The 13,462-nt window shown below is 29.3% G+C and overlaps 1 long non-coding RNA gene across 1 annotated transcript; it reads right to left on the bottom strand.

The window, feature by feature from the left end:
- Nucleotides 1-9,246: 9,246 nt before the first annotated feature.
- Nucleotides 9,247-12,993, bottom strand: LOC124887443. Its single transcript, XR_007045215.1, has 2 exons — nt 12,874-12,993; nt 9,247-9,608 (listed from the first exon to the last, which is right to left on the bottom strand). It is a non-coding gene; the product is annotated as an uncharacterized LOC124887443 (long non-coding RNA).
- Between the last annotated feature and the right edge of the window lie 469 nt (nt 12,994-13,462).

Genomic DNA, 13,462 nt, shown 5'->3' with positions numbered 1-13,462 from the left:
ATATATATATATATATATATATATATATATATATATATAATTTGTAAAATATTGCGATCACAACAAATCACACATACTTTACACTTGGTAATCCGATAAGCCGAACCACTAGTTCACAAATCAAAATGTCATTATAGATTATTGATTTCGATTCGATTCTGAACAGTCGTAGCTAGAGTCAAGGATGTTATGTTCAAATTTAAGTACTGATTGTCTTTTACTGTCTCAAATAAAATTCTTGCTATGAAAGAATAAGCATTGATTGAGATCATGCTGAAATATTGAGATCTTTATCTAATTATTTTTTTAAAACTTGAAAAGGTGTAAAATTATACTAACTAAAATTAATTAAGAATGTCAATCTAAGTAAATGTATTTGAAAACGTATATAAATGTATTTGAAAACGTATCTAACAATAATGATTATGTTTTAAAATTGTAAAATTATACTTAAATTAACAAATAATGAGTATGTGTGAAAATTGACAAATTCTAAACGTATTTACCACTGTATGTTTTCAAATACTGAAAATACGTTTCACTGGAAAAAATATTTAAGTGTGGAGGAAAAATATTTTAATAAAGAATTAGAATTAGAGAAAAATTTTTACTTGAGAATTAGAATTAGTAAAAAAATTATGTTTAAATCGGTTTGAAAATATGTTTCGATTTTCACAATATGTTTCCAATTGCGTTTGATTGAAAATTATAAACGTTTATACCAATTATGTTTAATGTGTCGATGTCTATTATTTCTAAAGTCTTTTGAATTGACGATTGAAATATTATCAATTTTTTAAAAAAAAATTATCTAAATCTATTAATAATAATTAATAAAATACTTAATTAAAGTTCATATTAATAACAATGTAAGTAACGATTCACAAGTTATTAAATCGGAATAGACAACTTGTTACAACATCATATGACTCTTTTAGATTGATGTTGACTAGGGTTGACACTTACAGATTATATGTTTTTATCATCATATGACTCTCTTAGATTATACGTTTTTATTGTTTACTATAATGTGTCAATATTTATCATGTCTAAAGTGTTTTGAGTTTTTGTTGTTGTTATTAAAATATTTTCAAATTAGATTAAAAATTATTTAAATATACAATTTAAATTTGTATAAATATATTAATTAATATAATTCTACCACATGACATAGGAATATGATTTAAATAATGATTTACTTGATCAAATCGACGTGACATAGTAATACAACTCTACCGCATTAACGTTGGACTCTCTTTTGTTGTTGTTAACTAGGATCGACACAAATGAACTATATATAATTTTATGATTTTTATAGTTTGTTAATGTCTAAAATATTTTGAATTTTGTCTATTTTTATTGAATTGTTTATACATTAAATTTTAAAAACTATTTTCAATTTATTTAAATATAATATTTGATAAAATTATTTAAATAGAGGTTATATATAATAATAATCATAAGTAATGATTCATAATTTTTTAAATTGATGTAACATATGGGTTCAAGACTGTAACATCAATGTGTGACTCTCCTAAGTTAATGTTAACTAGAGTCGACATATATGAACTATATGTATTTTATAATTTTTCTGTTGAATCGATATCTATCATGTCTAAACTATTTTGAGTTTTAATTGTCATTGAGAATATTTTCCAATTATATTTAAATAATTATCTAAATACGTTTTAAAAAAAAAAATTAAACTCAATAATTGGTAAAATTACTTATTAGAGGTTATATTAATGGCAAATATATATAATGATTAGCAAATTATTGAATCAAAGTAAATGTATTAAGTTCTATATTACAAGAATAAAAACAATTACCTATAGAAAAATATGAAATTTTTTAGTTGGCATGTTCTATTGATATCTCTTTTAACTTAATTGAAGCAGCAGTCCTAACATTGTTGAATTTACTACATTCTTGATCCTTTAGATTAAATTTTTTGAAAAGAATACACAACAAGATTTTAAATAGCTAAAAACTCAGAGAAATAAATTCTTGAAATGAATTTGTATCATTAGAAATTTTAATAATTTATCTTGTCTAATTACATAATTTTAATAATTTATCTTGTCTAATTAAATAATTTTAAGTAATTTTATTTTTCTTTTAATAAATTATAAAAATAAAATGTCAATAAACTTGAAAAAAAAATACTTTTCTAAATTTTTTAAATTATTTTATATTCTAAATTCTCATTCTAAAAATGTGGCCAAATAGAATAACTGTCCAACAAAGACAAATAAAATTATTTATAATTATTTTTAAATTACCATTCAATCATTTATATATCATTTTAAAACTATTCAACAATTTTAAAATTATTTTTAAGTTTAATATTATTTTAAATTAAAAAATTACTCAAATAAATGAAATAACTTAACGTTTTTCTTCTTTGTTTGTATAGATATTATTTTGAAATGCAAAGTCAACAAACAAATAAGTAAACAAGTTATATGTTCAATCCTCATGTGTTGGAAATAGCTAGAAGAATAAATAAGAAAGAAAATATAAATTTGGGAGAAAAGGGTAAGAATGTAAAAATATAAATCTGCTTACAATGTCAATAAACTTTATTATCAATTTTGAGTCATTATGGCCACATTTTATGGCCAAAAGGATTTTTCCTTAAATGCAAGATAGTAGATGGAGAAGAAATATACATAATCTCTATTCGGGTATTGGATTTATTTTGGGTGAATTAATTTATTTGAAGTAAAATGAATTAAAAAATGGGTAAACGCATACGATTGTGTGTCCCTCCGTTAGAGTAAAGGATATATATAACTTAAAGAGTAAATACATAATTACACCACTGATCTTGTTCGAGATTTTTAAAAAGACACCTAAACTTTAACATCGACTTATTACCACATGATTCTTCTTTATTTTGTTGCAAACACATCATTTTGCGCTGAATCTCAGTCACAACAAAGTGAGTGAAGACACGCGCCAATCAGGTGCTGCCATGTGTCAACTACGTTTAATTTTATATTTTTTTTAGAGTAAATACATAATTACACCACTAATCTTGTTCGAGATTTTTAAAAAGACACCTAAACTTTAACATCGACCTATTACCCCACGATTCTTCTTTATTTCGTTGCAAACACACCATTTTGCGCTGAATCTCAGTCATAACAAAGTGAGTGAAGACACGCGCCAATCAGTTGCTACCACGTGTCAACTACGTTTAATTTCATATTTTTTTAATAAAAATTTCATTTTTATTTAATTTAACACCCCGCCCCCCCCCCCCCCCCCCCCCATTCAACACCCTCACCCCCCGTCCAACACCTCCACCCCCATTCAGCACCCCCACCCCCATCAGCATCTCCCCCGAACCCTCCAACCCCCTCCCATACTCCGTCAGCATGCATTCTCGTTCTTTTTATTATTATTATTTTTTGGTTCAATTCACTTCAAAAAAATAGTTTTAGGATTAAATTGAAAGTTTTATGATTGAATTGAGTTTTAAAGATAGTTAAATGATATGATTTAACTGAAAAATGGAGCTTTAATGATATGATTTTTTTAAAAAAAAAGCTTCAATGGAGGAACTTTAATGGTGACATTGTGTTGAAGAGCTTTAATGGTGTTGAAGAAGACATTTTGTTGAAGAAGAAATGGTGGGTAGTTAAATGATATGATTTAATTGCAAAATGGAGCTTTAATGAATGATTTTTTTTTAAAAAAAAAAAAAAAACTTCAATGGAAGCTTTAATAGTGAATTGAGTTGAAGAAAAAAGAGTGGGTGAATCGGGGGGGAGGGGCTGAGAGGAGTAGAGATAATTTTATAAAATAAATAAATATTATTTAAAAAAAGAATATAAATTATATATCAATTATTTTACACGTGAAAATTTTTGATTGGTCAAAAAGGTCAAATTCGAGCCCTTTCACGCGCCTGTGGCGCGTGCATACACGCAGAGGGTCAAAATGGTGTGTTTGCAACAGATTAAGTAAGAATTGTGGGGTAATAGGTAGAATTCAAAGTTTAGGTGTCTTTTTAAAAATCTCGGCCTACATCAGTGGAGTAAATACATAATTACACCACTGATCTTATTCAAGATTTTTAAAAAGACACCTAAACTTTAACATCAACCTATTACCCCACGATTCTTTTATATTTCGTTGCAAACACACCATTTTGTGCTGAATCTCAGTCACAACAAAGTGAGTGAAGACAGACGCCAATCAGGTGCTGACACGTGTCAACTACGTTTAATTTCATATTTTTTTAAATAAAATTTTCCTTTTTATTTAATTTAACACCCCATCCCCCCCCCCCCCCCCCCCCCCCCCGTCCAACACCTCCACCCCCATCAGCATATCCCCCTAACCCTCCAACCCCCTCCCACACTCTGTCAGCATGCATTCTCGTTCTTTTTTTTTTCGGTTCAAATCACTTCAAAAAATAGTTTTATGATTGAATTGAAAGTTTTATGATTGAATTGAGTTTTAAAGATAGTTAAATGATATGATTTAACTGAAAATGGAGCTTTAATGATATAATTTAAAAAAAAAAACCTTCAATGGAGAAGCTTTAATAGTGACATTGTGTTGAAGAGCTTTAATGGTGTTGAAAAAGACATTGAGTTGAAGAAGAAATGGTGGGTAGTTAAATGATATGATTTAATTGTAAAATGGAGCTTTAATGAATGATTTAAAAAACAAAAAAAGCTTCAATGGAAACTTGAAGCTTTAATGGTGAATTGAGTTGAAGAAGAAAGAGTGGGTGGGTTGGGAGGGGAGGGCGGAGAGGGGTAGGGATAATTTTATAAAATAAATAAATATTATTTAAAAAAAAAAGAATATAAATTATATATCAATTATTTTACACGTGACAACTTTTGATTGGTCAAAAAAGTCAAATTCGAGCCCTTTCACGCGCCTGTGGCCATGTATACACACAGAGGATCAAAATGTCCTGTTTACAACGGATTAAGTAAGAATTGTGAGGTAATAGATCGAATTCAAAGTTTAGGTATCTTTTTGAAAATCTCGATCAACATCAGTGGGGTAATTATGTAGTTATTCTAACTTAAATTATTAAAGCCAGTGACATATATGTACCCAAAATATAACAGAGAATATACACGTATCATTTATGATAGTTTGAAAATATAGATTTCTCTTTTCTATTATATATATAGTGATGTTATAAATATAGTACTATATATAGTGAGTGTCTACTTTACCATATATAGTAAATATCTATTTATGAAAAAATTAGAAATCCGAAGGTTAGTTTTTCCCTATAAATAAAGGGGTTTTTCTTCATTGTAATTAACTCCACAAGAATCCATGAGAAATGAAGAAGTCTCCTCTCTTCTCTCTCTATTCTTTTTGTACTTACTTTATATTTCATAACATGTTATCAGCACGAGATTCTACCAAATAAGGTGAGATTATAAATCTAAAGGTAATGTTAAGGTTAGTAATTCCTTATGCTATTTTTCTTTTTTTATTAATGATCTAATTATTGTTGGATTTGAGAAAAAAATAATTGATTTGGAACCACTTATACTTTAAATTTATTCATAAAGAACAATATTGTTAAAATATATGATGATGGATTTAAATCTCATCTCATTAAGAGGGTAAGACATTGGGTTAAAAGTTTTCAATGCACCATGATGATAAGATGTTGGGTTCAATTCCCACCGAGTTATGCCTAAGACGTCTTTATATGGATAAGACGTTGAGTTTGAATCTCAATGTACCATATTAATGATATTATGATGGCTAAGGAAAAAATAATATGTATTTGATAAAAAGTCATGAAACTTGTCCATTAAATATGCTCCATTCTATTAATTGAATATTCCAGCATTATATGACAAGTCTGAAAGATGACAATTTGCTCCATTCTTGAAGTGAATGTGGTAGCAATATATGATATACTTTGAAAGATATGTATGTCTCAATGTGCTCCTGAAGTAGCAATATATCATGAAAGAGGTTATAAGCTATCCGAATTTGATAGGCTTAAGGAACGATTATACTTTATTCCTGGAGAATGAGAAGCTTATTAATGCAAACGTGCACTTGATTGTGATGATATCACAACTCACCTCCGAAAGAGGCAGAATAACTGAGAATAGTTATTTTGAAATCTACTTCTAAACTAGTAAATCAAAAATTTATTCATGTAATAGTAAATCTGAAATTTACTAAAGAAAAAAAAATACATGTCATGGTAAACTTGGGGTTTACTACTATAAATAAGTTCATAAGTTGACATGAACGATTGTGACATCTCGAAGATGTGCATGTTGAGTATTAGACATGGATTGAAGAACTAGAAGATTCTTCAAAAATTATTTATGTTGTTTGTTCTCATGATAAGTTGGTTGGACCAACTAATATTGGGATTGAATCTCTTAAAATCTAAGAACTATATAAAAGGTGAATAATTAAGGGGCCATACACCTATCATGTGATCTGTTAAGATGCATCGATATAAGATGATCACTTGTACGTTTATTGTCAATTTGTAGTTTGACATTCGTAAAGTTGCTTGTTCAATAAAATTGAGTTAAGAGCATAACTTCCAGATTGTGTAATCAAGATAATTCATCTTGATAATGTTGTTTGACATTGAATGCCTTCGATAAATAACTAAATCATTGCCAATAAGAACAAAGCTTCATGTTTTGGTTTGAAATATGATATATTATATACAAAAGTACTTATATACATCAAACCAATAAATTATGATTAATTCCCCCTCAAAGTTGGTTCTGAGTTAGGAACCACACATTGCCCATCTAATAGTTTTAATGTGCGGTATACGATTAATGAATATACCATAATGCACAAATATGGATTTCTCAAAGAAGATGGAGGATGTATGTTAGTTTTCCTAACATAAGGGGGAGATTATAAGCAACTATGAAATATGATAGGAATTATCATCAGATCCGCATTCAAAAGATAATTCAAGTTGAATTCCGAACGCATCTCATATTTAAGCTGCAAGTGCTCTTATTTTGTGTTCATAAAGGGCAAATTCTATGCATGCGTGAAGCGTGGTAGATCAATCGATTTCAAATGAAATAATCCTTCAAAATTATAAGGAGCAAATAATCATAATAAGAAGGCAATGTGCTCTTGAAGAGCCTATGACATAACACTTCATGAAACCTTATGAGAGGTTTAGGTACCTGAAAATAATGAAGCGATGAGATCTAAAAATGTTATGTCACACTGTGAACAGATACGAAATGAAATATCATTAATATCTTTGATACAATATTGACACAATATTGTAAAAGATTACGAGGATCCGAATTCTACATTTATTTAAGCATGCTGACGTAGAAATATTTATCGAGTGACATGAAAGGATGCATCTTGGTAAGCATAACACTTATTTGATTTGCAGTTCAGACACTTGAAGATGTCACACATATTGATATTGTCACTTGACAAAAATCTATATGAAAATCCCTAAAGGATTTAAAATGACTGAAGCATATAAAGTTTCTGAAAAATTGATGGTTTGATGGAAAATCCCTAAAGAATGAGAAAATCTATTTAAACTTGATGGTTTGAATATTATTGAAACTCTTGGAGAGTTTTCAAAAACAATAGATTATTTGGTAAAATAAAAAATATATCAATTTAGTTTGGTTATGACGTACCATATCTTAGTGCAATTGGTGCACTCATTTATCTTGCAAATACCACAAGACCTGATATAGTCTTTTCGATCAATTTGTTAGCAAGGTATAGTTCTGCTCCTACTAGGAGACATCAAAATGAGAATAAATATATGAACTTATTTATTCTAAAGATTGTAGTCCCGATCTTGTTGGTTATACCGATGCTAGGTACTTATCTGACCCGCATAAAGCTCGATCTCAAATAAGTTATGTGTTCATATGTGAGAGTACTGTCATATCTTGGACATATACAAAACAGTCTATCTAGCAACTTCATTGAACCATATTGAGATAATCGTTATTCATGATGCAAGTCGAGAATGTGTATGGTTGAGATCCATGATACATATCCTTCGAGAAAAAAGTGGTGTGAAATATGACAATGTACCCATAATTTTATACGGAGATAATGAAGCATGCATAACACAACTTAAGGGGAGATTCATAAAAGAAGATTGAATGAAGCACTATTCATCAAAGCTTTTCTACATGCATGAGCTCCAAAAGAATGGTGATATTAACGTGCAACAGATTCGTTCAAGTGACAATGTGGCTCATTTATTCACCAAGTCTCCTTCAATTGCAACTTTCAAGAAGATGGTGCACAAGATCGGAATGCAAAGGCTCAAGGATGTTCTCATTAGGGGGAATTAATACGCGTTGTACTCTATTTTCCTTACGAGGTTTTGTCCCACTAAGTTTTCCTTATAGGGTTTTTAATGAGGCAGCCTATATGCGTATTGGTAGAGATGTGTACTCTTTTTCCTTTATTAGATTTTTTCCACTAAATTTTTTTCAGTAAGGTTTTAACGAGACATATTATCTATCAATTAGACATTCAAGGGGAAGTGTTATAAATATATTACCATATATAGTGAATGTTTACTTTATTATACATAGTGAATATCTATTTAACAATTAGAAACCCAAGATTAGTTTTCCCCTATAAATAAAGGAGGTTTTTTTTGTTGTAATTAACTCCTCAAGAATCCATAAGAAATAAAGAAGTCTCCTCTCTTCTCTCTATTCTTTTTGTACCTACTTTAATATAAATAACAAGTGCATGTTTTTTATGAAGAAAATTTGAATAAACTTTATTTAGGTACCCTAACTCCGCTCATGCGGTCCCATTTATGATTACAAATTGAGACTGAAAATCAGAAGATTTGATCATTGCACTTCTCATTTTCCTTTTTTTTTTTCCTGATAACATGAGTAATTAATTAATAAATCAAATGCTGAAAAAGTTAGAAATATATCTTTTCGTGGGACCTGCATATAGGCATTAAATAGTTTTGCTATCTTGGTAGATTTTAAGTGAATAATATGCTAGAGTAAAATGCCAAAACACAAGTTCTGATATTGTGGTGGAGAGAAAAATGAAACTTTTGATCTTAACGTCACATATTAGGGCCTTTATGACAATGGAAATTACCTTTATTTCCAGTTTAATCATGAGATTTGCCGTTCAAATGGATTAGTCTTTAATTTTTACCTTTTAATGAAGCTATTTTTTAAAAATTTTATCCTAGAAATCAAACTAATACTTAGCAGAGAAGTTCATTAATGGCGCGGAACATAACTTATAGAATATAATAATGTGAAAAATATAAATTTATGTTGCACTAGAGAATTAATTATGAGAGGTAAAAGTTAAAATCAGCACAAAATAGGGAAAGGTGCAAGTAACCCTTCTTTCAAGTATACCTGTCAATCGGGCCGATCCGGTTCAAGTCGGCATCGACTCATTAAGTGTAATTGATATATGGGCCGGTCCGGGCCTAGTTTTAAATGAGCCGATTCGATCAGGGGCCAACAGTAAAAAGTTCAAAAACAGCCTGTGATTGGCCCATTTAGTCTAGAACCAGTTAAAATTGGTCTGGATCGGTTCAGTTCGGCCCACTTCGAGAAATAGATTGGTTACCGGTCCTTTATGTAAAAAAAAATAAAATTAAATTGAATTTACATGTTTTTTCCAATATAAACTATTATACACACCTATATACATTTTAAATATGTTAAACAATAAACGTAAAACATATATACATTACATATTATACTATTTTAGAAAACATATACACATGTATACAATAAATATATAAACTCATATATACATGCAATATAATTTACATACTACTTAACAAACTACATGAAACAATATACATACAACATATATACATTACATATATACTACTAATTTAGAAAACATATACACATGTATACATTAAATATTTACTACTTTAATCTATAGAAAATATATACAAATGTATACGTACAATATAATATATATACTACTAAAAATACTTGAACCAACATACATACAATATATATATATACATTACATATATACTACTTGCCTACTTTAGAAAACATATACACATGTGTACATTAAATATATACTACCATAGCCATAGTATTACATTTCATACATGAATTTATTATAGCATCAATCAAGTAAATTGGGGGAAGTGGACAAAAATATTTTTAAAATTTAGCAATCATAACAATAATAGTTTCTTTGTAACCTTCTTTATTCTTATATTCGTTAAGTAAACAAGAAATGTTGGCTAAATAAGCAAAAATATTACAAACAGTAGGATAACAAGCACCAGAAAATTCAATCGTAGCTATATAATTTTTTTTAAAAAATTTAACAAGAACAACAATTGCAGCCCAATCAGAATCATGTAGCATACACTCAGGAAAAGAACCAGAATATTGATTAAAAGTCATTCTAATAGAAACTTTATAAGTAAGACAGGTTTTTAAATAATTATAGGGAAAAGTCATTGTTTCCACCTTAAACTATACTCGAAAAGTCTAGGTCACACCTAAACTATCATAGTGACCTATTACACACCTAAACTATATAAAAGTGAAACTTTTTACACCCTGTAAAACATTATACCACTTGCATGTGGTGCGGTGTTTCACACGCGCCTGCCACGTCAGCACCACGTCATCACAATACGGAAAAAATAATAAATTTATTATTTTTCCTACTTTTTCCTTTTTCTCTTTAATTTAAACTTTTTCCTTCTTCATTTTCTTCTATATCCAATCTCAAAACCTCCATTGATACGGATATCATCATCATAGCCAAACTCAAATCGTCAATTAATTACCACTATTAACTTTATAAACCACCAACAAAATTGCCATCACCTTCAATTTCTTCTAACTTTGTCACCCATCTTTAACCCCTCTTTTCTCCTTCTTAATCGATGTTTTGACGAGATGGACAATTTTCTTTTTAGAGTGATGGAAGAGACATGAAACGAGAAAAACTTGAAAGTTGAAATCTAGCCAACAAAAAATCGATGAAAGTATTGAAAAATAAAATTCATCGGATTGAAAATTTTTGATGAATTAAAATCGGTCATTCTTTATAGTTCTCAATAAAATTGATAATGAAATGATTCCTCACATTACTATTCTATCAATAAAAAATAATTGAGGTATTTACATCAATAATGGTGAGTTAGATGAGGAAATTGATGGTGGTGGGTCGATGATGAAATTGATGGTGGCACTGATGAAATTAGTGATTGCAGGTGATGAATTGACGGCTATAGGAATTATTGAAATTGATAGTAGTGAGTTAAGTGATGAAATAGAATAAAAAATCAACAATGGAGTAAGAAGAAACATCAAATTGATGAAGAAAGTACTTCAAAAAAATAGAAGTTTCAATCACAATTAAAAATTGATTGAAAAAAAAAGAAGAAGAAGAAGTAGAAGATACCAACAAGTGAGGTGTGAAGAAGAAGATTTGTGAAGGAGGCGGGGGTGGGGGTGGCGGGTAGGGTGGGGGTGAAGAAGAGGATGCTTGGTAGGAAAGAATATCTTAATTTTTGTAACTTATTTTTGCTTTAATTATATTACCCACGCTCCATCTTTTATTTTAATTAATTATTTTTTGCCACGTCAGTTTTAGGGTGCAAACAAATTCACTTTTAAGTAATTCAAGTGTGTATTAGGTTGCTTTAATAGTTGAAGTGTGCCTTTAATTTTTCGGATATAGTTTAGGGTGGAAATAATGTTTTTTCCTATAATTATAAGTAGCATTCCATCTAGTATCACATTTTCAAGCATAAATATCGATCTAAGTCCATTTTGTTCATATTTAGCTTTAAATTCTTTCACTCTAATTTTTCGATTATTTTCTTGAATAAAGCCACAACAAGCCAGACCTTTTCAATATAAAGCTCAGAAATTCAAAACTATCTCTTATGATTAAATTATATATATAACAAGCACACTTAACATGAAATATTTCGGGCATCGGTGGAGAAAGTTCAACTTTTAACAAGTCAATAGCAATCTTGTTGTTAGATGCATTATCAAAAACTATACATAAAACTTTTCTTTCAATACCATAATATTTTGCAACTTTAGGAATAGATTCATAAATAAACTTTCCAGTGTGTCTACGATCTTCATCATACAAAAATGCTAGAATACGTTTTTGCATAACAAAATTACTATTTATCCAGTGACAAGTAATTGTTAAATAATAATTTTTATTAATAGCACGATCAAGATAAGAAGTTAGAATAACTCTATCTGGAATATTTTTTAATAATGCAGATAAATAATAAATATATAGTGCATGTAGTCTAAAAATATCGTTCCGATAAGTACTTCTAGGAATACCTGTAAACATAGGATTATAAATTGTTTGAATATAATGAATAAAAGCATTTGGAGAAGCAAAGGTGAAAGGCAAACAACCCATAGCTATCATTTTTGCTATTTCTTTCCGATCCTTCGTTTTATTATAATTTTTAACTAATTCACCGGTTGTTGGGTTCAATCTACTTTGTGTTGGCCCACCAACAGTCTCACCACCTTGTGCAAGACTTAGCTCTACCGCATATTTTTTTCTTAAATGTCTCATCAACGAACCCGTACCCCCTTTATTGCCTCCGATTTTATGCTCGTATACAATTTCACAAAATTTGCATTGCACCTTAGTTTCTCTTTCTATTTTCGAAAAAAAAATTCATGCAATACAAGTTCTTCTACGAGATCTTATAGGGGCACGGAGAGGCTCCTTAATTCGCCAGTGCAATAACTATCCAAATTATTTGACGCTTTTTATCACTGAGTCTCAATTGAATATGCTATATTTTGCAATAAAGGAAAATCGAAGCCATTTTTTTTTGTTTATAATAGCAAAAATAGATCTTACCTCAACTATTAACACGGACAAATTTGTATCTTTCTCCTAAGAAATATGGTAGGAAAAAAAATCCTTTGCAAATTTGAACTTTATTTCCTAATAATTTGAGTGGAGACCAATTTTTGCCACGAGGAGTATGATGATGCTGAGAATTGATATAGTTGACAAGAAACTACTTGACAATACCTACACCCAAGGGAATTGTTTGATTGGTGAACTAAATTCTTTTGGATTATAATTTCTGAACTAATTATATATGATAAGGTGTGATATATCAAGATTAAATTTGACATTAAATTTATATTTTATTTAATTAATGATATAAATTTATAACTTAATTTTAGGATATTTTATTTTATCTCGGGTAATGAACAATCTAAGGGGTCGTTTCAGTGTGAGGTACTAATACAAATACTCTCGGGATAAAAATTTTAGTGCTTCGTTTGATTGCCTAATTCGAGATAACTTATCTATGTTATGTCATCTGCTTCTGTGCTGTACTACGTGTTTGTGTGATATCTCGTGACTTGAGCCGGGGGTCTTTCGGAAACAGCCTTTCTACTTCATCAGAGGTAGAGGTATGGATTGCGTACATCTT

The sequence above is a fragment of the Capsicum annuum genome, chromosome 9 (assembly GCF_002878395.1).
Source record: "Capsicum annuum cultivar UCD-10X-F1 chromosome 9, UCD10Xv1.1, whole genome shotgun sequence".
Lineage (NCBI taxonomy): Eukaryota > Viridiplantae > Streptophyta > Magnoliopsida > Solanales > Solanaceae > Capsicum > Capsicum annuum.
This window is presented reverse-complemented; position numbering and strand designations above follow the sequence as displayed.